Below are 25326 nucleotides of genomic sequence, written 5' to 3'. Positions count from 1 at the left end.
CTTGGTGCCTGCTAATGTTTATGCCGCCTCATGCCTGCCAGCCTCCCTGTAGAACCATACCGTGGGCCACTTGACCGACCCTCGGGCAGACTCTAACTGCTGTGCCCCCACGCCGTCCCTTCTCAGCTTGAAGAAGTCAGAGCGGTCATCGTCCCTGTTCCCTAACAGCAGTTACAGGCCCTGTTCCAGGGGAGGAATGACTAGGGAAAGGGGTAACGTTAGGCAGGGGGAGGTAAGGGACCTTCAGGGGGGCAGACTGCAGCTGCAGGTGGGAGGCTAAAGAAGCAGACGGGGTTCTCCCTTCATAAAATCCTTTATGGGTGCCGTCCCCCCATGATCAAGGGCATGTGGGGGCGTCTAAATGAGATGGGCAGTCTAACCTTAAGGCAACAGATGGCGGGGCCCTTGGCTCTACCCTAACCACCTTTCACCGCTGGGTTAGGGAGCGATTACCTGCGAGTCTGACCACAGACGCTCATCCTTTTAAACCAGGAGATGCAATATGGATAAAGGCGTGGAACATCCAACCCCTAAAACCCCTCCGGAGGGGCCCGATCACTGTCATTTTGTCCACCCCTACTGCAGTAAAGGTAACAGAGGTGGGTCCCTGGATCCATCACGGCAGAGTGAAGCCGGCATCTCGAAACTGGGAGTGCGCTCCTGATCCATGGGTGCCGTGCAAGCTGAATGTACGGAAGAAGCAATCTGCAGCTCCAGAGGCCTGGGGACCCTGCAGCCCTGCTTCAGTCACTCCGGAAGCTGACTCATCTATGCACGGCAGAAGCTTGGGGAATCGACGGTCCGGTGGAACAAATAGACTGTCCTTGTTTTCTATATCTGTTTCCTTACCGTGATGCACTGCCGCCCCTTGTCTGTCACTGTTAGTGTGATTCTTGCTCTACTCTTTGCCATAGGATAGGCAGACGCCGCCCCGGCTGGCTGGAAGTGTGGTGAGGGGTTTCTGTTAGCACTCACCTTCCTTTTGGGGACAGGATACTTCGTGGTACCAACATGGGGAAACAATGGCCATAAGAGACTAGAAAATTAGATCCCCACAAATCTTATAGTAAAACAAAATACCCCAGTTCTACTACCAGGGTTTGGGTCCTCAAAAAACCCAAACCCTTGCCTGGTGGGGAAAAAGTTCATCGTCATCTCTGTTAAAAACTTACCATGCCTAGGCCAAAGGTATTATAACTCAACCACCTGGAAAACCCAGTGGTGGGGGACCCCAGAGCACCTTGAGCCAGATCCCCACCCCTTGTCCGACTTCCCTCATCTCTGAGAGGCCCGGGACAGTGTCCACGCAGCCATCAAATGTCAGGCCCCAGGGGGACTAGACTGGATATGTGGAAGGACAGCCTATACAGCACTTCCCTCAGGCTGGTCACGGTCATGGGTGCTGGGAACTCTTCGTCCATCTTTCTTCCTGCTCCCACTTGCCAGAGGGAAACAATTGGGAGTCCACGTGCATGGGGACAGGGAGACAAAAAAAAGTGGTGTGCCTTACAAATTGGCAATTAAAAAGATGATAAATGCCCCCCTCCCCCACCCCGCAGCATATAATCCAGCACTATGGCCCTGCCAGCTGGGCAGAGGTTGGGTCCTGGGGCTACCGCACTCCCATTTACATGCTAAACCGCATCATCAGACTGCAAGCGGTTATAATAATTATAACCAATAAAACTGCCAGAGCTCTTAACTTACTAGCCAAGCAGAAAACCAAAATACACAATGCTATCTATCAAAATCAGTTGGCCTTAGATTACCTGCTTACTTCGGAGGGAGAAGTTTATAAAAAGTTTAACCTAGGCAACTGCTGCCTACAGGTAAACAATAATAAAAAAAGTCATAGAAGAGATCACAAATCAAATGAAAAGAATTGCTCATGTCCCCGTCCAGACCTGGAATAGTTAAAACCCCAGGGAGTTATTTGGAAGATGGTTTTCAACTTTTTTGGGGGGGTCAAAACTCTCATAAAAATTATCCTCCTCCTGGGGCGCCTGGGTGGCTCCGTCGGTTAAAGGGCCGACTTCGGCTCAGGTCATGATCTCGCGGTCCGTGAGTTCGAGCCCCGCGTCGGGCTCTGGGCTGACCGCTCAGAGCCTGGAGCCTGTTTCCGATTCTGTGTCTCCCTCTCTCTGACCCTCCCCTATTCACGCTCTGTCTCTCCCTGTCTCAAAAATAAATAAAAACGAAAAAAATATATATTAAAAAAAAAAATTACCCTCCTCCTAATTCTGGAAGGTTGCTTAATCCTACCCTGCTTAGCTCCCCTGGTTGTACAGTCTCTCCAGTCTCACTGAGGCCATAATTTAGAAAAATACGGCCACTCATGTAATGATGTTATAAAAATATAAACCTCTAAACCAAGATGATGCTCTTTGACCCAAAATAGAGGGGTCCGAGCACCAAAGCCGGGAGTGTGGTAGGGTCCCCTCCCTAAGGAAAGAAAAAAACCCTCAAGGCAACCTGGCTATACGCGTACTTGACAACGTCCCTCACGACCTTGTAACATGAGACCACTTAATCAGACTGCATGTTTGTGTGTAACCATATATGGGAGACAAGGAAGTAAAAAATATATAAAAAACTATGCCTCGTGGCATTCGGGGCTCAGTTCTTCGGGTACAAACCCAACTGAGTGGTGCCGGCACGAATAAAGTTGCTTCCTGGAAAGAAAAGCCTCGGGGTCCCGACTCTCTGGGCAAGAACCCTGCTACAGTGTTACATGCAATAAATCACTGTCAGAACCAACATCAAGGAGTTTCTTCCCTATGTTTTCTTCTGACAGCTGTGGCAGTCCACGCACGTAGGCCCGGTCTAGGATGGTTTCTGACGTGGGGCCAAGGACAGGCCACCCCGAAATGTGCCACTTTGGCATACTGATAATTTAAGATAAAAGTTAAGAAACTGCCGATGCGAGGACACTCAAACCGTCCTGTCCCCAGGAAAGCAGGAAACCAATCTCCCCTCTGAAAAATACCCTCCTTGTCCTAAGAGGTAAAAAAAAAAAAAAAAAAAAAAACACATCGTTAGGACCAGAGATAGAGACTTTAAAGCTCAGAAAGCTGTAGAAACAAACCCTGGGGTTTTTTTCCTAATCTACTACCTCAGCCTAAATTCTGCTTAGAATTCCCTACTAATTAAAAAATTTTTTTAAATGTTTATTTTTGAGACAGAGAGAGAGAGAGAGAGAGAGAGACTGAGAGTGAGTGGGGGAGGAGGAGAGAGGGAGGCACAGAATCCGAAGCAGGCTCCAGGCTCCGAGCTGTCAGCACAGAGCCTGACGCGGGGCTCGAACTCACGAACCGCAAGATCATGACCTGAGCTGAAGTCAGCACTCAACCGATGGAGCCACCCAGGCGCCCCAGAAGTCCCTACTAATTAAAGTTCCTAACACCTGCTTTCTTTATCCTGTCAATTCCTCACAAGTTTCTTGTCTCTTTGTCTAAATAGTAGAAATACTGCCTGCCTTGGTCATTTCTTGATGTCTCAATTTCATTACTGGGCCTCTGTGCCCACATAACGACACTGGCTTTTTCTCCCATTAATCTGTCTTATGAAATTTAATTTACTCTTGCTGGAAGACCTTGAAGGGCAGCAGAGAAAGAATTTTTCCTTCCCTACACTGAATTCCCACTCGGCCATCCTCCTGTGGACCCCAGAGGCACATCTGCCTGCTCTGGAGTAAATGAGACACTTCAGTCTCCATGTTTAGTCGACCAGCACAGTCTGCTCGTTTGTGATGTTCCCCCTCGTCCGCGTAGGGGTCTTTCTGGCGAGCATCCACACGAATCCCAAGAAGCAGAACTGATTTTTACCCAAATGCCTTGCCCCCACGGGGAGGCTCGCTCCACACGCCAATCTGAGTCTTGCCAGAGGCCTGAAAAAATGTCAAGGCCATTAGCCACAGTACATCAGTCGGTGGAAACACAGCAAGCCTCCTTTGTTGAGGTGGCCTGGATGGCCAGCCATTCACCCTGCACGAAGCTCTGCCCGTTATACTGAGCAACCTTTACCACACCCGGCCAGGGGAGACGTCTCCCTCAGCTTGGATGGCAGCTGCACCCCGTTCCTGCTGGTTAGGAGTTAACCGGGAGGAGCGGACAGTGAGCCAGGCCCATTGTGGTCCAGGAAGCCTTCACACGTGGGTCCTCACTGGGCCAGTGGGGGCAGTGGCTCCTTGGGCAATACATCAGGGAACCAGACGGATGCTCCTGTGATATTATCTTGGAGTTAGGAGACCTCATCTGGGCTGAGTTTTGTTCATCCCAGTATGTACCATTTGTATTTTAGTTTGGAAGACTCTGGAACCACCTCCACCAGGTGATTTGAGATATCTGCTAGATCTGTGATACGAGTGGGATTTCTGGTCTTCAGATTACTTCACAGCCATCGATCATGTGCTCAGTGTCCACCAAAACCCAATAGCAGGCCAATAATTCTGTCCTGAACTAAGACATTAAGACGCAGGGCTCTCTGATTCATCTCCTGATTCACCAGGAGAGGCAGAGGGCCATCACCATACAGACCATAGTGGGACCATCTATCAAGTCCCCCAGGACCCGGTACCGGCCCAGAGTTCCTTAGCGGGCAGCAGACCAATCTCCTCCTTTGAGGACTGAGTGACCGGGCCCAGAGCGGTCTTTGGTAAAAGCCTTTCCTATTTTTGCAGCAGCCACTTTTTCAGTGCCCAGACATTTCTCAGTAAAGATCCAGACTGTGTTTGTTGTTGACCAACTGACCTAACCACATTTGAGGTTTCACTGGGTGGAGGTTTTTTCTTAATTAATTAATTGTTTCATTTACATCCAAGTTAGTTAGCATATCGGGCAACAATGATTTCAGGAGTAGATTCCTTAGTGCCCCTGACCCATTTAGCCCATCCCCCCTCCCATGACCCCTCCAGTAACCCTCAGTTTGTTCCCCATATTTATGAGTCTCTTCTGTTTTGTCCCCCTCCCTGTTTTTATATTATTTTTGTTTCCCTTCTTTTATGTTCATCTGTTTTGTCTTTTAAAGTCCTCATATGAGTGAAGTCATATGATATTTGTCTTTCTCTGACTGACTAAAACAATATGGAACGCTTCACGAATTTGCGTGTCATCTTTGTGCAGGGGCCATGCTAATCTTCTCCGTAACATTCCAATTTTAGTCTATGTGCTGCTGAAGCGAGCTCTGGGTGGAGGTTTAATTGGGTTTGATAATTTGTACATGCGGGAGCAGCACGTACAAACCTAAAAATCTTTGTCTGGTGAACAATCTCATCACATATGGCTCCCATTCCCTCACTGTAGACCCAGGGACAACCGGGGTGGGTTACGGGGCCTCCACACCTTCTGCGAGGCTGCTGCACATGAGTTTTTTATTAAGCGTACTCATCACATGTGGGCCAAGTCTGTCAGAGCCCAAAGAGTACCCGGCTGAGGAAGAAGAGGGTCTCTGGTATTCCTACCCTCTCATCTCTCCCTTCTTCCTCCTCTTGAGGCAAGTGGCTACCATCAAGGCGCTCTGGAGGAGGGGGTCGTAGCGAGGCACCTCGGTAGGAGCCACCTTCCCTCATCAAGTTTACCAAGATTACCTCTTTCATCACGGAGGCAAACTGGTCAAGTTACTAAGGTCTCCTCAGATCCCTGGACACAGCAATCTCAAAGAGCTCGACATTCTTTCTTAGAGGAAGCAGGAGTCTCAACAGCACAACGCACAGCAGGCTGTCCGCTGGCACCAGGGCTCTGCTTAGATCTGAGAACAGTCACTGGGTGCAACTGAGTTTGCAGAGTCTCTGACAACTTCAGCTCCACGCAGCAGAGAACAGTAAACGCTGGTGAGGGAATCGCTTCCCTGGCTTTCTCACAGTCCCTCTGTCCGCTTAATGTGATCCACCCACCAATTTCGGCCGAGGTGTCAGGAGCTAAAGAGAAGGACCAATGGTCCACGTTGGAACCCAAATGCTTGTATAACGTGGTAGCAAGTCCATCAGCAAGAGTCAGAGGATCGCACGGGGCACCTGGGCCGTGGGTGTCAGGAGACGGCAGCAGAAGCCACGGGGCATTTTGGGAGGACAGCAAATTGTTTATATAAGCCTTCTGGTTCCAACGTGGGCCCCTTCCAGTGTCCCTACTTCTTTATTCTGTCTGTTGTGGGCAGTCTCTGAATCGTCATGACTAGGCTAACTAATGTTTACTGAAGACCTACAGCACACCAGGCCCCGTTATGGGTGCTCCACATGCATGAATCTTCATTTCGCCTGGTTTTCGGCCTTGTGAACTCCCATTAAGAGCCATGGTACAGATGACGCCTCAGCTGCAGTCACAAAGCCAGTAGGTGGCAGATCTGGGGTCTGAAACCCTCGGAGTCCAAAGTGCGTCTTCTCCCCGGGGAGCCACACTGCCTTCCACACCTCCTCCCCGCTCCCATGTTCTTACCTCTCTAGGCCGCCTCCGCAGCGCAGTCTCTGCGAGGCAGTCCCAGGGGGGTGTGGTGTCCTCCGGGCAGCGAGCTCAGCATTTCTCCCTGAACAGAGAGGACGTTTAGTGAAGTACTCTCCTTTCTTTGTTGGGACTGAGACCAGACGTTTCAACTCAAGAATTCCACCATTCCACATACAAAGCACAGTGGTTAAGGGCAGGGGCTCCCAGCCGTGGAGATTTCACGGACTGAATGGTAAGATTGGGTTCTGACATAGATCGTGATCTTTTTATTTCACCAACAAGGACCATTTAAAAGAATATCAGTTATACTCCTTCTACTACTAACAAACAACAGGAATAACATCTAAACCTCAAAGAGAAAGGCTACAATGTGCCAGGTACTGTTCTCAATCTTAAAATGAACTATTTGATTTAATCCTCAGAAAAATCCTATTCAATAGGCATTATTGCTATCTCCATTTTATAGGCAAGGAAATTTGAAGGGAAAAAAAAGGCACTACGTATGGGGCGCCTGGGTGGCTCGGTCCGTTAAGCAGTCTGACTCTTGATCTCAGCTCCGGTCTTGATCTCAGGGTTGTGAGTTCAAGCCCCGCATTGGGCTCCACACTAGGCATGGAGCGTACTTTAAAAAAAAAAAAAAAAAAAGCGCTTTGTAAATTGCTCCTGATTCTGCACTGATAATCGTTACAGTATACTCTCATCAGCTGTGTTTCATAAAAGGTATCTTTAAGTTTTTTTAATAGACTTTACTTTTGGGGGGGCGCCTGGGTAGCTAGTGGGTTAAGCATTTAACTCTTGACTTCGGCTCAAGTCACGATCTCACAGTTTGTGAGACTGAGCCCCACGCTGGGCTCTGCGCTAACAGCACGGAGCCTGCTTGGGATTCTCTCTCTCCCCCTCTCTCTCTCAAAATAAATAAGCCTTTTTTAAAAATAGACTTTTTTGTTTTAAAGTAGGCTCCCTGCCCAACGCAGGGCATGAACTCATGACCCCGAGAGCAAGCATCGCATGCTCTATCGACTGAGCCAGCCAGGTACCTCTGGCTTTAAAGGAAACCGCCAAGCACCCAACGGGGGCCCTGATCTCAGAATCTAGGAATAACCAAGCAAAAGCACAGAAGCTCTGGGTTTGCGTCTTGGCCAAGTTAATGCTCTTCATCCCTGTTTTCTGAAATTTAGTATGAAACTATTGATGTCTGTTGTGAGAAGTAAATGGCCTATCACATACTGAACCCTTAACCCAGTGGCCGGCAAACAGCTAGAACCCCCAATACATACCAGCTGCGAGGCTTATCCCTTCTCCTCTTCATCTCGGCACAGCCCTGAAGGCTCACCTCCTGCTGGAAAGAAACAGAGCATGAACACTATAGACTGGTCCTGTTACTGAAGTCAGATACCGGGACTGACCGTACTCTCCTTCCCGCAACAGTCTCCCATTCCCCGTCCCCCCACCCCCCACCCCGCCCAGGGCAGAGCGGAAGCAGGCAGAAATGTTTCGGCTCTACTTTCCATTGGTTGAAGATGGTTACTAAGCAGCACGCACAAACTCTCCTTCTGGGAACTCTGGGGAACACAGGCTGAAAGATTTCTTCCGGGGCTTCTGTAGCAGCTCCCAGCAAACATGTGGTCACTCAGGTATCGGGGACTGTTAGGAGAGTGGTGCTGCACAGCAAGGCCCTGCGATGCATCCCCTCCCGCCACCCCGCTGACCACCCGGACCCGAGACTTTCCCACAGTCCTGACAGTTCCCGCCCGCTCTGCCCAGCTAGCCTGTTGTTAGGAAGGCACAGGGACAAAGGAACTAGGAAAGGTCATGAAAAGGGAAACTCTAGGTGACGATAAAATCCCAGAATTCTCATGATAAAGCACTGCTTTCCGTGAAGTTCTACAGCAGCACTTTCAACAATGGCCAAATTATGGAAAGAGCCTAAATGTCCATCAACTGATGAATGGATAAAGAAATTGTGGTTTAGGAAACCAATTTCACAATAAATTTCATATATTAAAAAAAAAATTGTGGTTTATATATACAATGGAATACTACTTGGCAATGAGAAAGAATGAAATATGGCCTTAGGTAGCAACGTGGATGGAACTGGAGAGTGTTATGCTAAGTTTAACAAGTCATACAGAGAAAGACAGATACCATATGTTTTCACTCTTATGTGGATCCTGAGAAATTTAACAGAAGACCATGGGGGAGGGGAAGGAAAAAAAAAAGGTTACAGAGGGAGGGAGCCAAAACATAAAAGACTCTTAAAAACTGAGAACAAGGGGCCCCTGGGTGGCTCAGTCGGTTGAGCAACCGACTTCGGCTCAGGTCACGATCTCACGGTTTGTGAGTTCGAACCCCGCATCGGGCTCTGTGCTGACCGCTCAGAGCCTGGAGCCTGCTTTGGATTCTGTGTCTCCCTCTCTCTCTGCCCCTCCCCCACTCATGCTCTGTCTCTCTCTGTCTCAGAAATAAATAAACATTAAAAAAAATTTTTTTAAAAACCTGAGAACAAACTGAGGGTTGATGGGGGGTGGGAGGGAGGGAAGGGTGGGTGCTGGGCATGGAGGAGGGCACCTGTTGGGATGAGCACTGGGTGTTGTACGGAAACCAATTTGACAATAAATCTCATATTAAAAAAAATAAAAATAAAAATAAAAAAATAAAGAGGATCTTTCAGTGGATAACGGTCCCACCTCATTTGCTTGGTGCTAGAAGTCACGGACTTGGCTCCAAGCCAACTCACTGTACCAACAGCCAAGTCACAGAGCGACCAAGCAAACAAGCGGGCCATTCTTTGAAGGCTCGACTTACCGTATGACTAATCCACCAAAGCTCGCCAAATCTGCCAATGAGCCAAAAATTCTGTTTTCTTTCAGTTTCACTGAAGTATGCTCAATCATAAAAATCGCACATATTTGAAGCATACGTTTTGACGAGTTTGGACATACGCACACACCGCAATGTTGCTTTTATTTTTATATTTTAAAAATATTCATTTTTGAGACAGAGAGGGCCCATGAGTAAGAGAGGGGTGGAGGGAGGGGGAGAGAGAGAATCCCAAGCAGACCCATGCCCAGCACAGAGCCCAACTTGGAGCTCAATCTCACGACCTGGGGATCCTGACCGGAGCTGAAATCGAGCATCAGACACTCAGCCAACTGCACCACCCAGGCGCCCCTGCCATGTGGTTTTTAAACAGAGTCTATTGCCATTTTGTTTGGGCAAATGGGCATGACAAAGGGCTGTGGAGAACCAGTTCTAGAAGGTTTTGTGCCTCCAGACATGTCTCCTCTCCCCGTTCTTTAGTCTCTCCTCAGTCTGGGATGAGCAGCCTGGCAAGACTGTTCTACCCTCAGCAGATGACCGTCTCCTCCACCCTCAACTAACAGCTGCAGCAACAGGAACTTAGCTGAGGGGTGAGGGCTTTCCCACCGTGTCCTTTCTTCCGTGTGTGTGTGTGTGTGTGTGTGTGTGTGTGTGTGTGTAGAGATCAAACTTGCCCATGTCTCTCCTTTTCCTTTGTTTTAATCTTTTTCTTTTTAAAGTTTCTTCATTTTTGAGAGAAACGGAGACAGCATGAGCGGGGGAGGGACAGAAGATCCGAAGCAGGTTCTGTGCTGCTGACACAGAGCCTGACATGGGGCTCGAACTCACAAAACCATGAGATCATGATCTCAGCTGAAACTGAGAGTCAGACACTTAATAAACTGAGCCACCCAGGCACCCCTTTATATATATAAAGATATAAATTATCTTTATATCTTCTTATAAAGATAATAGTCCTATTGGATCAGGACTCCATCCTTTGACCCCTTTTAACCTAAATTAACTCCTTATAGGCCTTATATCCAAATACAGACCAATTGAGGGTTAGGGCTTGCTGTGTCCCCTTTATCCTCTTTATTTATTAAAAAAAGTTTTTTTTACATGTTTCTTTACTTTTGAGAGAGAAACAGAGTGTGAGTGGGGAGGAACAGAGTGAGAGGGAGACACAGAATCAGAAGCAGGCTCCAGGCTCTGAGCTGCCAGCACAGAGCCCGAGGCGGGGCTCGAACTCACAGACCATGAGATCATGACCTGAGCCGTAGTCAGACGCTTAATCAACTGAGCCACCCACACGCCCCAGCTGTGTCCCCTTTAAATTCGTATTTTGAAGCCCTTATCCCCAATGTGATGATATTTGAAGATGGAGCCTTTGGGAATTAGGTTTAATGAAGACATAAGGGTGGGGTGCCCACCCTCATGATGTGATTGATTAGTGCCCTTAAGAAAGAGATACCAGAAAGCTCAAGCTCTCTCTCCCTCCGCCCCTCCCCCCACCCCTGCACCCTGTGTGGCCACGCAAGCAGACGGCCACCTACAAGCCACGAGAGAGCATTCACCAGAAGCTGATCACGCTCGCACCTTGATCACAGACTTGCAGACTCCAGCAATGTGAGAAATACATTTCTACTGTTTAAAGCCACCCAGTCTGTGGTGTGTTGTGGCGGCCCTAGATGACAAGTAAGACAAGGCCTCAACATCTGAATTTGGGGAAAACACGATCCAGTCCACAGCGCACACGTGAACTAACAGCAAGTGATTCAAGGTGGTCGAAAGTCTGGTTGAAAAGTCTTTGGATGCTCTGAAAATCTAACGAGTCTGATCCCGAGAGTGGGAAAATGTGAGTGCAACTTCAAGCTTCCCAACCCCCCGGGTTTCCCCCCCCCCCGCCTTTTTTTTTTTTTTTACTTTTTCTGAGCATCTCCTGAAACCCAAGAGCTTTAGGGATGCTAGCGGAAGGACAAAAATGGGTGAGCAGGCGTAGACGGAGTGATACCAACTCTACCAAACGGAAGCAACGTATTTTCAGAAAGCTGTCTTCTAAGTTCCAGACATCAGAAAGAAAGGGACCAAGATCAGGCCTCCTAACCTTTACTGGCCTCACAGAAAGAAGGTTAAAGGCAGAGCGAAACGAGGTCAGTGTAAAGAGAAGCTTCTGGACAACTTTCACTTAGCTACTGAGCGGTACAAAGAGAGTTGAACCCCACTGCTAAGGAGAGATGAGGGGCCACTGAGAGATTTTAGGAGTACTGGCAGAACACGTAAGATTGAGGTGTTATTTGCAAAAGGATCCATCGCAGATATGCTCTTGGATGGGTAGATTAGATCAGCAGATATGTAACATATGACAATTTGCTCCAAGTAATTTTCTGATTTTAACACAGTTTCAATTAAAATGGAAAAATAAGTAAGAAAGCAAAAGAACAGTCGAATAAGTGTGTAAGTAGGAGATTCAACATGACCCCATATTTATCAGAACAAGCTACAAAAACACTAATCGTTTAGACTATTGCTGGCTCAAAGGGGAAATGCTTATCAGTAAACAGAGGGGATATGCTAGAGTAGCTACTGGCCTACATGACATTAACGAATGCCAATACGTATCATAAGATGTTGCGGAAAATTTTTTTTTACTTTTGATTTTTTTAATCATTTATTATTAAAAAAAAATTTATTCCAGTATAGTTAACATACAGTGTTACATTAGTTTCACGTGTACAACACAGTGATTCAACAATTCTACACATTACTCAGTGCTCATCACAAGCATACTCTCAATCCCCTTCACCCGTTTGACCCATCCCCCATCCCCTTCCCTCTTATAACCATCTCTTTGTTCTCTATAGTTAAGAATCTGTGTTTTGGTTTGTCTCTTTTTTTCTTTGTTCATTTGGTTTCTTATATTACACATATGAGTGAAATCCTATGATATCTGTCTTTCTCTGATTGACTTATTTCACTTAGCATAATACCTTCTGGTTCTATCCATGTTGTCACATGTGGCAAGATTTCATTATATTTTATGGCTGAATACTCCATTGTGTGTGTGTGTCACACACACACAAAACATCTCCTTTTTTACATGAAAAAAATTTTTTAAGCTTATTTATTTATCTTGAGATAGAGCACGAGTGGGGAAGGGGCAGAGAGAGGGAGGGAGAGAATCCCAAGCAGGGGATTCGATGAGGGGCTCAATCTCAGGAACCACAAGATCGTGACCTGAGCTACAATCAAGAGTTGGTCGCTCAAACGACTGAGCCACCCAGGCGCCCCTGGTCTTGCTTTTTAGTGTATAAGACTTCTAAACTGCAATGATATTGTGTGTCCACAGACTGACTACCATTCACTCAGGAAAGGGAGATGGCCTTCTCTTTTTTTAAAAAAAAATTAATTTCCATCTTCCTTATTGTATGATGTTTATCTTACATGTTCCCTTACATTCTAAGACAGACAATAAATAGATGGGTCGAAGATTTGGAAAGAAAAAAGAGCAGCTTGAAGCATAGAAAAGGGAATGGATTTTTTTTAATTAAAAAAAATTTTTTTTTTAATTTATTTTTGGGAGAGACACAGAGAGAGAGCACCATCGGGAGAGGAGCAGAGAGAGAGGGAGACACAGAATCCAAAGCGGGCTCCAGGCTCTGAGCTGTCGGCACAGAGCTCCACATGGGGCTTGAACTCACGAACAGCAAGATCATGACCTGAGTCAAAGTTGGATGCTTAACCGACTGAGCCACTCAGGGGCCCCCAAGGGACTCTATTTAAATGATGCAAATAGAAGAACAAAAGAAAAATCTCTAGCACATGCCCAATGGTTTATTCCGCTAAATTTTTATCCACAAATATTGCATGGTTATACAGGCATACCTCATTTTATTGCACTTTGCAGTTGTGTGTGTGTATGTGTTTTTTTTTTTAACAAATTAAAGGTTTATGGCAACCTTATGTTGAGCAAGTCTACTGGCACCGTTTTTCCAACAGCATTTGTTCACTTTGTGTCTCTGTGTCACATTTTGGTAATTCTCACAATCCTTCAAACCTTTTTATTATTATTATATCTGTTACGGTGATCTATGATTAGTGATTATGACTTGCTGAAAGCTCAGATCATGGCCAGCAGTTTTTAGCCATAAAGTATTTATTAATTATGTACGTGTTTTAGACATGACGTTACTGCACAGTTAATAGACTACAGTATAGACTACATATAACTTTTATATGCACTGGGAAGCCACAAAATTAATTTGACTTGCTTCATTGTGATATTTGCTTCATTGCAGTGGTCTGGAACTGAACCCACCATATCTCCAAGGTATGCTTGTATATTTAAAGTATATCCTTAATTCAACAGAATGCCCCAGAAATAGGTTTACTCTGGCTAATGAAATGTTCTAAAGAACAGGAAATAAACAAGAAAACCATGTTGTCACTTATCTTCTCATTTTCTATTGAAGAGATACGTGAAAATACGCATGCAGCCATTTTCTTCTCAAACGGAGTGGACTGAGCGGAACGTACGATGAGTCTATTCCACTGTACCCCTTGTCAGCTGTGTGATCTGGACAAATGATTAACTTCTCCCTGTCTTTGTTTTCTCATCTGCAAAACAGCAAATACTCCTAGCTCACGCATATTGCTCAGCGCAGTACTTGGCCCGCAGTAGGCCTGCCAAACATCCGAGCTGCTGCTCTCATCGCTGCTCGTTTTTTACTCCGTGTAAAGCACCACCCTAGCTTCGGTGAGGAAACAAGTAGGACACCCGATCCGAAAATTCAAGTGTTCGCGGTGCAGGCAGGGAACCTCAGAACGCCACCCACAAAACCGTTCTCGGTGGGAAGCCGAAGTCACAGCTGCTGTCTCTCAACGAGTGATCCACGCTTTGGGCCCACAGGCCAGGTGAGGTTGAGAAAGAAGAAAGAAGAAGGAGGTGAGTGAAAGGAGACAGAAAACGCGAAGAGGAAACGAGGCAAGACCCAGATGCTGAAGCCCGATGAGGAAGGGGTTGGGATGGGAGCAGCGCGAGCAAAGGCAGAGGGTCAGAAATGAGTCCAGCGTGTTGAGATCAAACTTCACTGCCATGATTGTAGTTGAAAAAGATAAAGGTTATGAGGCTGAATGTGTGCTGACCCCCGGGACTGCCTCTAAGCAGATGCATAAAACACAACACAACGCAAACAGCGGCTTAAAAAAGAAGAAGACTCAGCAAAGTAAAAGTGATTTTTGTGGCTATTTGCCTTTCCTGCAATAAGTACATGATCCTGATGAACCGAAGTTCTCCTCTAATGCGATTCTAGCGAACTGAGGTATCGCTGTACAATATCACAAGGCTACCAGTTATGAGAGGGAATAAGCCAGTCTGTGTACGGTGCCTGAAAGTACCGGGAGGGTATGAACAGAGTTATTCAAAGCATCATTTTTATTTTGCCTACGGAGTGAGTCTTTCCCATGTTTCACAAGGTGAAGAAAAGCACGGTGAGGTGAATGGACCATGACTTACGGACTTGGCTGTGGTTGCTGCTCTGGGACAGCAACTCAGGGACTATGGAGATGACCTCCTCATCCCTTCCCATCCCACACGTCGACCAGGATTCACAGCTGGTAGCTAGCCTCCTTGCTTCCAGTTCAGAACGAACGAACACCGAACACTCCCTTGAGTGGAGACTTCAGCAAAGTTTTGAGACTATAGAATCTACTCACCTAACAATTTGGCCATGGTGAGAGTCCAATGTCTAAGTTTTTATATCAAAAGTTTTTTAATGTTTTGAGAGAGAGAGAGAGAGAGAGAGGGAGAGAGAGAGGGGGAGAGAGAGAGAGAAGCAGAGAGAGAGGGAGATACAGAACTCGAAGCAGGCTCCAGGTTCCAAGCTGTCAGCAGAGCGCCTAACACGGGGCTCGAACCCACGAACCAAAAGATCATGACCTGAGCTGAAGCCTGAAGCTCAACCGACTGAGCCACCCAGGCGCCCGAAGTTTTATATTATTAAGTACCAAAAGAACCAATTTAGCCTCTATTTACAATATTTCTGTCTGACTCCCTATTGGAGATGAGATTTTGACGTGGCTCCATGGAACTCGTGAGACATCCTTGGGAATTTCTCCTGATTAGGTGAAGAAATAGAACCATCTTTTGTGTTTCTTGGGGTGTTAGGGTTGAGGACCTAGGCCAGGGAAAATCACACTGTAAAACCTCCTCTGAGGAGAGTCTGGGGGGCTCAGTCGGTTGAGCATCTGACTTTGGCTCAGGTCATGATCTCCTGGTTTGTGAGTTCAAGCCCCACCTTGGGCTCTCAGCCCTGTTCTCCTCTCTCTGCCCCTCCCCTGCTCGCATTCTCTGTCTCTCTCAAAAATAAACATTAAAAAAAAACAAACAAACCCAACTTCCTCTCAGTCCTGACTTTCCTTCATTCTTCATAAATATTTTAATCCAACCGAAACCTCTCACTTAGGATGACCAGTTGAGTACCCTATTGCCTGGCTTTGTGATGGGAACTGTGGAAGGAGATGTTAGGGGCCAATTTACATATTAATCTGAATTTACACACGGATCGACAGATTTACATATGAATCTGTTTCCTATCGCAGGTTTTCTTTCGTAAAGCCCAGCAGGCTAGAGCTACCCACTTGTGCCCCACTGGCTTCCTCCCGGGGGTGGTACCCACCTGTCAGCCCCCACTTACCACCTTTGTTCCCACACCCCAAGGGAAGGTCTGGGCTCGGCCATTGCCATGGGTTTCTTTCTGCCCTAGGTCTCACAACCTTCTTTTCAACTTCGGAGTTCAAAACATCCCTTGTTTCATTTTCTTTGGCCCCCCTTATTCAAGGGGTACCAGACAGAGACTCCTCCTTGTTCTCTGCCTTATCTCTATTATTTTCCCCAGACAAAGATTCTTGGCCTTGAAAGAGAAAATTATGATCCAACTCTGCCGTTCTCATAAGGGCCCTAATTCTGTCTGGGGGCTGTGCTTTGGAGGGAGACAAGGACACCAATTATGCTATCTATGCCGGAATCTGAAATCTCTTGTTATCTCTTTGTGTAACCTGACCGAACGTGCTTTCAGAAGGAGTGCTTTGTTTTTCTGGAGTCTAAAATATTGGTAGAACAGCTTCCAAGCCATGGGCCTGTTGTTCTCAGAATGTTAATTCACTCTAAGTGCATAGCTGGTTGTTGCTCAAGTGCTGTACTGCCCGCTGATAGGCACATATTTGTAAGAAGATTGGGAGGAATGAGAGTTGTAATGGAATCACACTTGGCCTTTTGGAAGAAGAGTCTAAATTGCAACACTCTGTCAAGGCCTGCAAAAACACCTTTGAGAAGGCTGTTTACGTTTCTGAGAGGCAAACCGGTCTAGTGCCAGGGTTTGGGGAGGGGCCTTGTGTCTTCAACCCTTTAAATAAAAGAGTTCTGGGCAGGATGGTGTGGGAAGTGCTTAGGGTATGAACCCGGCTGGTGTGTGTTGCCCATAAGTGAATGATCTCGGACACAGAAAGGAGGACAAGGCCCTCCCCCCCCCCCCCCCCCCCCGCAGAGGCCGGCCTTCTCTGGGTAGAGCTCTCGGGGCTCCCTCGAACAGGCTGCTCCACTGCTCTGGGCCTGCAGTCCTCATCTGACCAATGAAGGGACCGGCCCGGACCCCTGAAGTGCGGGGTAAAGGACAGGGTCCAGAGCACATCACCGCAACAACTCATTTCAAGGGAATTCAAATGTACCGCTGGCCAAATACCCACTACGAGTTGTGTCACAGGTCATCATCAGGGCCAGACCCCCAGAAGACAGGCCTATTATATCTGCAAAAGCTCTGTGTGTGTGTGTGTGTGTGGGGCGGGGGGGGGGGGGGGGGGGGTAGATAGCATCTGTTAAGTTTCTTCGAGAAATTCATGCTGTAGAGTTTGGAAATCGAAGATAAATTCTTTCTTTTCACCTTTTTTTTTTTTTTTCCTTATGGCTCATCTCCCCTCCAGGACTCAACTGAGGACGAGGTAAATCCTGACGAGGAGAAGAGGCAACTCACCAAACTTTAGGATGCCCTCTCACAACCCCCAGCCCCTGATGCACGTACACCTTCCCCTACACCTGTACACTAAATGCCTTCAGAAGAGGTTGCTCACTTCTTTTTCTTAAGGAAAAATGGCCCAGGGCTGAGGCTCAGAGCAGAGCCTGGTCTCCCTCTGAAGGAAAGAGCTCTGGGTAGGGCGGAGGGCATAGGCACCAAGCAGCTGCATCTGGGATAGCTGCACTGTCTGCATCTGGGACTGGGGCCCAGGGGAGGGCATGGCCACTCGGGAGGCTGGCCTCCAGAATGCCTTCTGCATGCCCTCTTTTACAGGCCATTTCTCTGCTGCAGTCCTGGGTTCCCTCGCCTGTAAAGTGAAAGGAATAAGCTTGATACCCCCAAAAGTCCTCTCCAGTGCTAAGGCAACACCTCCTCCAGGAAGGACTCCCTAGTCAACACAGACAAGATGGGGCAGTAAAGTGTGGGTTCATCCCCTTAGACGACTATCGCCCAGCAGACATATTTACCTTGAGGGCAGGAAATATGCCTGGTTCATCTTTGTGACCAGCAAGCCCAGCCAGAGGATGGGCACAGAGCAGGGGTCTCTAACAATGTGTGGGATATGTAAATGAGAAGCAGTCTAGGTAAGTAATTTTGACCAACCCTCTAGCAGACCTCTGCTATTCTTTTCCAACCTCTCCATTCACGGAACCAACCAGCGGCTAAGAACGTGGAATTTGTCATCAGATGACCCTGAGCTCAAATCACGGCCCCGCTGTCGTGTCACCTTGACAGGTCGTCTAGAGCAGCTGATGTGCATGTCCTACCACACCTCCTCGGCCATATGCGCTTGGCCCAAAGTCCAACCGCCTCATGTTTCTTCCACGGTCCGAAGCCCCTCTGCCTGTGTGGGGAAGGCTGGCAACACTGGGGAACAGATGCTCCCAGGAACAGCCCCCAACCGATGACCATGGGGAGTTGGTGTACACATGCTCCGCCTGATGCAGTCAGACAGCACTCCAAGTGCTCAAAAAACCCACAAAACTGCCAACAGGAATCCTACATCCAGCAAAGCAATCTTTCAGAAATTAAGGCAAAGATCTTCCCACTTAAACAAAAATGGAGAGAATTAGTTGCTTTCAGACTGAGTGTCCTTGGGGCATAATGGCCTCTCGGGTTCTCGGGGCACTGCTCTCTGCAATGAGAAGAAATGTCTGAAGAACTGGCTGTGATGTCCCCAAGACTGGGGGAGCACGAGGGTGAGGCAAGAGACTGCTAGAACTTTATGAATTCAGGCAGTTACTGCCTCTTTCTGCAACTCAATATACTACTTGCGAAATGAGAGTGTTTGTCCTCTGTAAGGATTTCAGACCCAAGGTGCTCAGGGGCCTTATGGGAAGAAAAGGAATCCTGAGCCTTTCCTAAGACTACTGGAAGATAGTAACGGAGTACTTACGACGTGCCAGGCACTGTTTAAGTACTGAGCGCTGTCAGCTAGGAGGGAGACAGAGATTCAACAAGACCGCAAACAACCAAACACGGGGGGGGTGAGGGCTTTTGGCTCAGGGGCTCAGAGAGGGCTTTACAGGAGGTGGCATCTAAGCAGAGTTATTAGGCTGTGAAGAAGGCATCCATACAGAGACCTGTAGAAAGAGCATTCCAGGCAGAGAGAACAGCCAGTGAAAAGGACCCAAGGTGGCAATGAACTTGGCGTGTATTTGTTTGTTTGTTTACTTACTTACTTGAGAGAGAGAGAGAGAGAGAGAGAGCATGAGCGAGGAAGAGAGGCAGAAGGAGGGAGGGAGGAAGGGGGACGGAGGGAGAAGGAGAGAGTAGGGGAGAGAGGGGAGGGGGAGAGGGAAGGGGAGAGGGAAAGGGAGAGGGAGGGGGGGAGAGAGAGAGAGAGAGAGAGAGAGAGAGAGAGAGAGAGAGAGAGAATCTTAAGCAGGTTCCACACTAAGCACAGAGCTCAACACAGGGCTCAATCCCACAACCCTGGGATCATGACCTGAGTCAAAATCAAGAGTCAGATATTTAACCAACTGAGTCACCCAGGCACCCCGAGCTTGGTGTGTTTTGAAGGCCCACGTGACCAGAACCCAAGGGAGCAGGGAGCAGGAGCAAAAGAGGCTGGAAGTAAAGGCAGAACTGGTCTATAGGGAGTTGTTTGATCCTTGACCCCCCAATCCCAGAAATCTAAATGGTAATCAGCTCATTTACTTGTCTGTACTGGGGACTAGGCAATCCAGGAGGGTAGGGCCTGGCTGGTCTCACCATTGCTGTACCCCCAGCATCTAGCACAGTACCTGGCACACGATAGATATGCAAACAATGCCTGATGAATAAATAAATGGATGAATGAGTTAATGCATGTATCTAGCTCTGTCCTTAACTCACAGTTTGACCTTGGCCAAGTATATTTTCCTATCTGGACTTCAATTTTCCTACCTCTACGATGCCTTGCAATGCCTGTTGAGTATTAATTCTCTAAAATCCGAACCTTCCCATTAATGGGATGGCTGGCATGGAGAAGGCCCTCTTTGAAACTGGCTCATTCCTCTGCCCCACGGACCGCCAGGAAAGCATCCAGATCACTTCCTCCGGGCATGATGCAAACACGTGTGCGCTTAAGTGGGGCAGTCAGCAGCTACCTGGTATCCCACAGGCTTTGACCACTATGCAGGGCCTCCCGGGAAGTGCTCCATATACTCACCTCTCCCCATTTCCTCCCTTTTCTTTTCCCTCTACGCTCAACCCTGTGAAACCTATTTGCTCAGATGAGCATCATGCTCCAACCACAGCCCCTGAGACTCTGGCAGCTCAAGGTACAAGGTACAAGGAACCCACTATCTGCTGTGCTGGGCAGGTGGCAGCCCCCGGAAGGGGAGCACAAGAGTCCCAACCCAGGCTCCTGACTCCTGCAGTCACTGGCCACCGTCAGACCGTGTCCTGCCCCATCTGATTCTCCAGGCCCTACAGGTCCCCGGCCCAACCCACTGGCTTCCAATTCAGGGAATGGCCACCTCTGCCTCCAGGGTAGGGGTGCTGGCTTGGAGGAGGAGGGCACTGAGTGGAGGCAGAGGTAGAGGAGGAAGAACAGCGAAGACGAGTCAGCATGTATTCAGTGTGCACCTTGGCTTCCCAGCCTCTATGGATGGAGAAGCAGAAGGATGCCCAGGTCCTGGGCTGCTGGGATACGAGACGAGGACCAACTAGGGGGCGCTGTGTGGGATGGAAAGGAATCCAGACCCAGGGAGCGCCCAGCCTGGCAGCCGGTGTGAGAAATTAAGTCACGGAGAATTCAGAAGTTTAGTTTCCTCCCCAGCAGCCATCCTTGCGGAGGGCCGACTAACCACCAGGATGGAAGCACCCAGTAGGAGCTTTATAAGGCAGGTCTATTTCCAGCCCGAGGGATCTCCGCAACCAGATCCTGGAGAGGCGAGCCATAGGAGTATGAGGCATATGGATGGAGTCTGCGCACAAAACCAGCTCCATTACTTGATAACGTGCAGCCTGAAGCACCTTACTGAACCTTTTCTTTTTAAAATTGAAGTACGGTTGACACATGATATTTTATTAGCTTTAGATGTACAACATGGTGATTTGGCATTTATACACATTACAAAATGTTCACGGTAAGTATAGTTACCATCTGTCACCGTACAAAGTTATTACAGTATGATTAACTATAGTCCCCATGCCGTACTGGTCATCCCCATGACATTTCTTTTATAACTGGAAGTTTGTACCTCTTTTTTTTTTAAGTTTATTTATTTTGAGAGAGAGAGAGAGAGCATGAACAGGGGAGGGGGAGAGAGAAAGAATCTCAAGCAGGCTCTGTGCTTTCAGCCCTGATGTGGGGCTCCAAATCACAAACCGTGAGATCAAGAGTTGGAGGCTTAACCGACTGAGCCCCGGAATTTTGTACCTCTTAATCCCTTTTACCCCATCCATCCATCCCCCTGCAACCTCCTCTCTGGCAACCACTGGTTTGTTCTCAGTATTTATGGGTCTGTTTCTGTTTTTTTTTTTTTTAATTGTGTTTGAAATCACTTCTATCTTCTTAAATTTAATGAACCTTGTTTTGTGGCCTAAAATATGAACTATCCTGGAAAATGTCCCAAGTGTACTTGAAAAGAATGTGTATTCTGCTTCTTTGGGATGGAATGTTCTGTATGTATCTATTAAGCCTACCTGGTCTTATTTGTCCTTTGAAGCCACTGTTTACTTACTGATTTTCTGTCTGGATGCTCTATTCATTGATGTAAGTGGGGCATTAAAGTTCCCTACTATTATTGTCAATTACCCCTTTATATCTGTTAATATTTGTTTTATATATAACACCTCCTGTGTTGGGTGCATAGAGGGGTACAACTGCTACTCCAGCTTTTTTGTTTGTTTCCATTTTCATGAAATATCTTTTTCCACCCCTTCACTTTCCTTATGTGTCTTTAGGTCTGAAGTGAGTTACTTGTACGCAGCATATAGATAGATGGGTCTTGTTTTTTTCTATCCATTCAGTCACCCTATGTCTTTTGATTGGAACATGTAGTCTGTTTACATGTAAAGTGATTATTATTTTTTTAAATGTTGATTTGTTTTTGAGGGAGAGACAGAGGATCCAAAGCTCCACGCTGACAGCAAGGAGCCCGCAAAGAGCCCGACGCGGGGCTCAAACTCACCAACCACGAGATCATGACCTGAGCCGAGGTCGGACACTTAACTGACTGGGCCACCCAGGTGCCTCACATTTAAAGTCATTATTGCTAAGTCTGTACTTATAGTGACTTTGTTGTTTTCTGGTTATCTTGTGGTACTTCCATTTTCCTTTCTTGCTCTCTTCCCTTGTGGTGGGGTGACTTTCTTTAGTGTTATGCTTGGATTCCTTTATTTTTCTGTGTATCTATTATAGGTTCTTGGTTTCCGGTTACATGAGGTTCATCTATAACATTCCATGCATACAGCAGTCTGTATGAAGTTGATTGTCACTTAAGTCTACACGTTCTAAAAGCCCTGCATTTTTACACCCCCCTCCGTTTTCTGTAAATGATGTCATACTTCCCACCATTTTATTTCATGTATCCCTTAACTAATATTTTTTGTAAATCTTATTTGCAGTAAATAAGGAGATCATGGGGAAGAACTTCCAAAGCCATGACTCCTATTTTTTGATTTATTTTCGTAGATAGAATTGATTCTCCTACTTTTGTGCTTTAACCTTCATACTAGCTTTGTAAGTGACCGATCTACTTTACTACCTTACCACATGTTTGTTTTTGCCACTGCAATCTTTTCCTCTCATAATTTTCTTACTTCTAGTTATAACCTTTTCTTTTCTACTTAAACAAGTCCTCTTAACATTTCTTGTAAGACTGGCTGAGTGGTGATGAACTCTGTTAACTTTTGTTTGTCTGGGACTCTCCTTCAATTCTGAATGATGACCTTGCTGGGTAGTGTATTCTGGGTGGTAAGCTTTTCCTTTCAGCACTTTGCAGTCAAATGCTCTTCCCCTGACCTATACCCCCCTCCTTTCAGCACTCTGACTATATCATGCCGCTCCCTTCTGGCCTGCAAAGTTTCTGCTAAACATCAGCTTATGGTCTTATGGGTATTGTCTTGTATGCAACTAATTCTTCTTCTTTTGCTGCTTTTAAGATCCTCTCACCAGCTTTAATTTCTGATTTTTTAAAAGTTCATTTATTTATTTTGAGATAGAGAGAGCTCGAGTGGAGGAGGGGCAGAGACAGAGAAAGAGGGGGAGAATCCCAAGCAGGTTCCGTGTGGTCAGTGCGCAGAGCCCAACACAGGGCTTGAACCCATGAAACCATGAGATGATGATCCAAGCTAAAATCAAGAGTTGGATGCTTAATCGACAGAGCCACCCAAGTGCCCCTAATTTTTGACTATTATGTGGCTTGGTGTGGACTCAATATATTTTAAAGAATTAAAATCATACAAAGTATGTCTCAGATCACAATGGCATGGAAATGGAAATTAAAAACAAAGAAATTTGGGCAAAGCAAAAATATGTGAAAATTAAAGTACACTGTAAATAACCAATGGATCAAAGAAAAAAATCACAATGGAAATGAGATTAATTCTGAGATGAAATTTTAATAGAGTAATTTGAGATGAATGAAAATGACAACAAAACCTACCAAAACATTAAATGCAGCTAAAGCAGTATTTAGAGAGAAATTTACAGCTCTAAATGTCCACATCAGAAAAGAAGAAAGATGGCAAATCAACAATCTATTTTTTAACTTTTTTAAGTTTACTTATTTTGAGAGAAAGACAGAGAGAGCAAGTGGGGGAGGGGCAGAGAGAGAGGGAGAGGGAGAATCCCAAGCAGGCCGTGTGCTGCCCGTGCAGAGCCCAACACGGAACTCAAACTCACAAACTGAATCACCCAGGCACCCCAAATTAACAATCTTCTTAAGAAACTAGAATAAAAAGAGCAAACTCAACCCAAAGCAAGCAGAAAAGGAAATAAGGGTTAGAGCAGAAATTAATGAAATAAAAGTTAAAAAATAGAGAAAACCAATAAAACCCAAAGTTGGTTCTTTGAAAATATCAACAAAATTGACATTTAGCTAGACCGAGGGGGAGAAAAAAAAGAGTGCACGCGAGAGAAAACAGAAGTTACTAAAATCAGAAGCGAACAATGGAAGATTACTAATAATTTTATAAAAATAAGAAATAATTATAACGGAATAGTATGGACAACTTATTAGATAACTAAGCCAACAAATTAGATAACTGAGATGAAATGAACAAATTCCTAGAATGACACAAACTAGTGAAACTGACTCCAGAAGAAGTAGAGTATCTGAAAGACCTATAAGAAGTAAAGTGAGTGGGGTGCCCGGGTGGCTTAGTAGGTTGAGCATCCAACTCTTTATTTAGACTCAGGTCGTGATCCCAGGGTCATGGGATCAAGCCCTGCGTCAGGCTCCACGTGGAGCCTGCTTGAGATTCTCCTTCTCTCTCCCTCTCCCCCATTCATGTGCTCTTTCTCTCTCTCTAAAACACACACACACACACACACACACAAAGTAAAGAGAGTGATGGGGGGCCTAGCTGGCTCAGTCCAGAGAGCATTTGACTCTTGATCTCAGGGTTGTGAGTTCAAGCCTCAAGCCCCATGTTGGGTGTAGAGATTACTTAAAAAAATTTTTTTTTAAAGAAAGAAAGGAAAAAGAAGACAGTCAATTAAATGAATTAATAACAAAGAAAACTTCAATAATGAAAAGCCCAGAACTAGGTTGATCAATACCAAATCTTCATAAATTCTACCATAAAATAGAAAGGAGGGTACACATTCCAACTCATTCTATGAGGACAGTATTACCTCAATACCAAACCCAGACCAAGATATCTAAAGTAAAGAACTCTACAAACCAATATCTCTTATTAATATAGATACAAAAATCCTCATCAAAATGCTGACATGTTGAATCCACCAATATATAAAAAGGCTTGTACACCATGACCAAGTAGGAATTTATCCCAGTAGTAATATAAGGTTAATAACGCAAGGTACTAATGTATTATGCAATGCAAGGTTAGTTTAGCATCTGAAAATTAATGTAATACAGCAAATCAATAGAAAAATGCATAAAAAACACATAATTTTCTTCAGTAGATGCAGAAAAAGCATTTGGCAGAATTCAGCAGCCCTTCATAGTAAAAACATACAACAAACTAGGAACAAAAAAAAGGATTTCCTTGGGGTGCCTGGCTGGCTCAGTTGGAAGAGCATGTGACTCTTGATCTCAGGTTTGTGAGTTTGAGCCCCATTGTTGGCTTGGGTGTAGATATTACTTAAAAAAAAAAAAAGAATCTCTTCAACATGTTAAAGGGCATCTACCAAAATCCCACAACGAACATCAAACTTACTGGTGAAAGACTGAATGCTTATCCAATAAGACCAAAACGACGACAAGGATGCTCAGTCTTGTCACTTCTTTTCAACAGTGTGATGGAGATTGACAAGAAAGAAGTAAATGGGGTAAGAAAAGAAGTAAAAAGCATCCAGGTGGGAAAGGAAGAAGTAAAACTATCTCTACTTGCAGATGACATTA

General features: G+C 46.2%; 1 long non-coding RNA gene and 1 other non-coding gene across 2 annotated transcripts in view; both read right to left on the bottom strand.

Annotated features, from left to right (window-relative positions):
• Window positions 1-25326, bottom strand: part of LOC123595232 — a 71240-nt gene that overhangs the window by 15299 nt on the left and 30615 nt on the right. Inside the window, exons 2-3 of the long non-coding RNA XR_006711086.1 lie at window positions 7712-7773; window positions 6429-6516 (exon numbers count right to left, since the gene is read on the bottom strand). This is a non-coding gene — a long non-coding RNA (uncharacterized LOC123595232). The remainder of the gene's footprint in view (window positions 1-6428; window positions 6517-7711; window positions 7774-25326) is intronic.
• Window positions 5076-5182, bottom strand: LOC123595485. The gene has a single exon (XR_006711188.1). It is a non-coding gene; the product is annotated as a U6 spliceosomal RNA (small nuclear RNA).

The sequence above is a fragment of the Leopardus geoffroyi genome, chromosome X, assembly GCF_018350155.1.
Source record: "Leopardus geoffroyi isolate Oge1 chromosome X, O.geoffroyi_Oge1_pat1.0, whole genome shotgun sequence".
Taxonomy (NCBI): Eukaryota; Metazoa; Chordata; class Mammalia; order Carnivora; family Felidae; genus Leopardus; species Leopardus geoffroyi.
The sequence above is the reverse complement of the archived record's forward strand: the minus strand, read 5'-3'. Positions and strand labels throughout refer to the sequence as shown.